Here is a 5,357-nt window from a genome sequence, read left to right on the forward strand (position 1 = left end):
AGGGGGAGGGGCGGCCTGCTCAGGCGCGACCTTTGACCCGGAGGCGGAAGCGCGCCGGCCTCGGGGTGGCGAGGGGAGGCCCGCGAGGAACCAGCCCGCCCCTGGGAGGTTCACCGGGCGGAAGCGCTTGGGAGGAACCACTCTCGAGGATAGGGGAGCTTGGGAGCAACCATTGCACGGTGGGGAGGGGAAGCCAACGTTCCAGGAGGGGGATGGAACCATTCAACCGGGAATTTGAGGGTCCAGGGAGGGAACTAAACCTAATGGGAGGAGGGCACACAGAGAAAGAAGCTTCTGTCCCCCTCCTGGAGCCTGGGCCCTCTCTTGCCCAGCCCTCCCTCTTTCCCACACTGGCGTTGGTTTAGTCTTTCGTAGCATTATCCCCTTCTAAGACATGGCGAGTGGTACAGTCCCAGAGTTGTGCTGTTCTCCTGTAGGGCTCTGGAAGAAGCTTTGTCAGAAGCGCGTTGGTGGTATAGTGGTTAGCATAGCTGCCTTCCAAGCAGTTGACCCGGGTTCGATTCCCGGCCAACGCAGCCTTATCGTTTACCTTTTCTTAATTCATTCAAAAATTAAATTTAAACACTAGTCGTTAATTGCTTCGTGGTAAATAATGATCAACCTTTAGTCTAATATTTTTTCTTGGTTCATAAACCTTGATGTTCAATGAGCATGAAACTGAGGAAATAGATTTAAAAAGTGTATACTATGTTCCCGCCCGGGATCGAACCGGGGACCTTTCGCGTGTGAGGCGAACGTGATAACCGCTACACTACGGAAACCGGCGGAGAAAAGCTCTGTCATAAGTCCTGATATCTCTTAACAATCTGTGTGTTCTGGGCTGCTGCTGAAAAGACTGAGTAATTAATTAATGTTAGACGCCAGAGGTTATTTGATCTTTACTTTGCAGTCACACTCAGGGCAAACACAGAAGAAGAAGGCAAGGAGCACTTTAGCAATGTAAAAAGAGCAGGAGGACTTGCTGCACCTTTAGAGACTAACACATTTATTAGCGCATCAGCTTTCCTGGGCCACAGCCCACTTGGTTGGATGCATAGAATGGCACAAACAGTAAGAAGACATACATATACATATACATATACATATAGAGCACATGACAAAGTGGAGTAAGAAGTGAATTAGTTAAGATGAGCTATTATCAGCAGGAGAGAAAAACCTCTGTAGTGATCATCAAGATGGCCCATTTAGACACTTGACAAGAAGGTGTGAGGCTCCTTAACATGGGGAAATACAGTCAATATGTGGCATGACGCAGCCACTCCCAGTCTCTAGTCAAACCCAGTTTAATGGTGTCTAGTTTGCATATGAACTCAAGCTCAGCAGTTTCTCGCTGGAGTCTGTTTTTGAAGCTTTTCTGTTGCAAAATTGCCACCTTTAAGTCTGTTACTGAGTGGCCAGAGAGGTTGAAGTGCTCTCCTACCGGTTTTTGAATGTTATGATTCCTGATGTCGGATTTGTGTCCCTTTATTCTTTTGGGTAGAGACTGTCCGGTTTGGCCAATGTACATGGCAGAGGGGCATTGCTGGCACAGGATGGCAGATATCACATTGGTAGAAGTACAGGTGAACGAGCCCCTGATGGCGTGGCTAATGTGATTAGGTCCTATGATGGTGTCACTTGAATATATATGTGGACAGAGTATAGCTCATCTTAATTAATTAGCCTCTCACTCCACTTTTTCATGTTTTCTATATGTATATATATTTCTTCTTACTATATATTCCATTCTATGCATCCGATGAAGTGGGCTGTAGCCCACGAAAGCTTATGCTCTAATAAATTTGTTAGTCTCTAAGGTGCCACAAGTCCTCCTGTTCTTTTTGCAGATACAGACTAACAGGGCTGCTACTCTGAAACCTGTAATTTAGCAATATAAAGTGCAATGTAAGCCCTAATTATTCTTAATTTATTAATTACGGGGTGGTTTATTATTAATTAACAACACATAATAATAATGTAGTTAACGTTCACAAAACAAGCTGAAAAACTAGGGTGTGATATCAACGCTAAAAATAATAGATTTGTGACTGATTCTAAAATATTTGGATTATTAATAATATAAATTATAAATACTGCGAATCTGTGAATAGAGTAAGCAAAAATTCATAAATCACTTTGGAGATACAAACAGCAATACAACACCTCAGCCCTGCAATGAACTCGCAGGGATCCTAAAAGTTAAGTACTATTAATTCATTACTGATTATTAAAATAAATGTTGATTATTAATAACAACTAAGCAACACTATTAGTTGGTTGTAAGTCAGCGTAGGTAAAGCACTTTGAACATATTATAAAGTGCAGTCTAAATGCTAAGTATTATTGGAACCAATGTTGCAAAGTACTTAAGCGTGTGCATAACGCATATTGGAGCAAACACTAATGTTTGTGTTTTAACTTCAGGAGTGTGAATAACCTAAATCAATCAATCAAGCTATGGCCAGACATAATTGTTTTGCAGAATCAGGGCCTAGAGATGAATTGAAGCATGGGTTCTTGTTTATACTGTTCTATTCCACGGGTGCTTTTATCGTGTTCAATGGCAGTTATGAGCCTTTGAGGATCTGGGCCCAAGGCGGCCTTCCAGTCATGCATTAACCCACGTGACTGACATCTGTCACTTGTTTGCCAACCCCAAGCACTAAAAAATTATGAGGTAGGCCCCCAAAATCATGAGATTAAAAAAAATAGAAATTTTGGGTTTTTTTATTTGTCTTCTGATTTCAGAACATTATGGGTGCACTTGCTTCACATTTCCAGGTTTTCTTTGCAACCAGAAGAGCTAGAAACTTACATTTTTTAAATGAAAACTGAGAGCCTCATGTTGATTTCAGGAGCTGAGGGTTTAAAAATAAGCACCACCAAATACTATGAAATCATGATGGTTGGCAACACATCACGTGCTTAAAGTTAAGCACATGGTCAAGTCTTTGGCTGAATATGGGCCATTGTAATTAATGAGTAGTATAATATATTGTTAGTAATAACTACAAAGAGCAATATGTGCGTGATCCTGTGAAGAGTTGACTCTGCTCCTGTTGACATCAATGGGAAATGAGGGTGTTTGCTGTCTTGCGGGATCCATCCCGTGGTATTGGCATATCGTATATCTACACAGGGGGTTTCAACACCCAGTACCCCTCAATTGCAGAGGGTTAAAATGCGTGTAATCTGCAGATCCATGCACAGACCAAGGGCCGCGTATCTCCTTCATGGCCCTTTGTGACAAGCCCAGCTCAGAATGACAGAGGCCAACAATTTTGTGTGCTTCCATATTTGTGGTGTCCGGCCTGAGACCCCCGATTTTCACAACTGCTGAGAACCCACAAGGAAGCAACTGGGCGCTGCATCTTGCTGGACTCCTCTAAAAGTTAGGATAAGGGGCCACTTCGTAAATTGGGCCAGAGTAGGCATCTTCCATTCATATCCTCCATTCCACTACCAGCCCCAGTCCCTCGCCTTCAGGCCTGTAAGCAGCCCCCTGAGCCATTCCAACCCACGCGGAGTAGAGGGCATCCACGGAAGAAGTGACTAGCCCGAGCTGGTACATTCACAACCTCATGTTATTCCAGCAGCTTGATTCATTTGTCTGACAGCCTGGCAGGGAGTCTCAGCTTTGCATTTTCCTTGGATTGATTTGCATTCTGTATGGCTCATGTGTGCTATCCCTGAGCAACCCACCCGCCTCCAAGCTGCTGCTAGTGTGGATGCAGCTGCCACCAGGTGTCGGCAGAAGAGTAGGAATACAGGACAGGCCTTCCTTCCCCTCCTTGCAGAGCAGGGATCCCACAGCTCAGGAAAGAGAGTTCCGAGCAACTGACAGTAGCAACAAGAGGTCTGTCCTTGGCCTTCTGAGCAAGACTCTGGGAGGGGCCTGTAGGGAAGGCAGTAATGTGAGATCCTACAGATGTGGAGGGAGCTTGGAGGAGTTCTGGGGGTGGGTTGAAGGAGTGAGGGACCTGCTGCTGGAGAAGGGGGAAGAGAAGGGAACTCCGTGTGGGGAGTAAATCAGCCTCCGTTGCAGCCGCATCAAAGCTGGGTGCAGTTCTGCTGGTGTCCTGAGGGAGCGCTGTTGGGCAACAGCTCTGCGGGGTGATGTCAGAGGCATGGAGCCAGCCAGCAGGGAGGCGCCAGAGCCCTGACTGAGATTCAGAGGGCTCGAGCAGCCCACTCCGGCCTGGGCCAACTCCCTTGCCTGCTCCACACTCTTGGGCAGAAGCCCTGCCTGCAAGCAGAGCTGCTCCAGTACACCGTGGGCCAAATATTGCTCTCCGTGACCACCACGCAGCACTACCAGGGTAACCCTGAGCAGGACTGGGCACAATATAATAATAACCCCTAACTCTTTTTCAATCGATCTCAAAGGATCCTTTATTTAGGAGGTCAGCGCCACTAACCCCATTTTACAGATGGGAAAACTGAGACTCAGAGAGGTGCCCAAGGTCACCCAACAGGTTATTTCCACAACCAGGGCTCACCATGCAATGTTGCCAGCTCTACCGGGTTTCATGATAATTGGTGTTTCTATTAAAGCCCCAGTTGCTGGAATCATACAACTATATGAGACACTCAGCTTCCATATATTTTTTTAAACAAAATTATGTTCCTAGCCCTCATGGCTGCAAAGAGAAGCATGAATAATAATAACACCAGATTGCCCTTCTATAGTGACTTTCATCAGCAGAGCTCAAAGCGTTGTACAAAGGACGTCAGCATCATTATCCACATTTTAGAGATGGGGAAACTGAGGCAGAGAGGGGAAGTGAATTGTCCAAGGTCACCCCATAGGCCAGTGGTAGAGCCAAGAAAAGCACCCACATTTCCTGCATCCCAGTCCAGTGTGCGAGCCACTTAACCATGAAAACACGACCCTTGTCTAAACTAAAGGCTCAGAAATCTGAAGAGAAATTAAAAGACCCCAAACTTTTATGCTCTTTTAGTTTTTTAACCTCATGATTTATTCTCAAGCCAATCTCGTGCTTTTGGGGGGGAGGGGCTGACTCAGGATTTTTAACCATGGACCAATGTTGAAAGGGCTTGGCAATACTGAGAGTGGAACGAACATGAGTGGAGATGTTCTCCCAAGCTCCGCCCACAGCCCACGACCCGCCCACAGACCACGCCCCACCCATAGCCCAACTCTGCCCACTCAACTTGAGGCCATTCAGCTCTCCATAACACGGTCATCCCTCACCTTTCTTACATGCTTTGGTCAGCAGTGAACTAGTTAATGCTGACATTAGACTTCAGTGTTAATACCTCATTGCAAACAGTAGGGATAGTTCGCACCTGTTTCAGAGATCTTGTTTCAGGCAGCTGACAGACTCAGGCAGATG

Source organism: Lepidochelys olivacea, assembly GCF_965140295.1.
Source record: "Lepidochelys olivacea isolate rLepOli2 genome assembly, chromosome: 25".
Lineage (NCBI taxonomy): Eukaryota > Metazoa > Chordata > Testudines > Cheloniidae > Lepidochelys > Lepidochelys olivacea.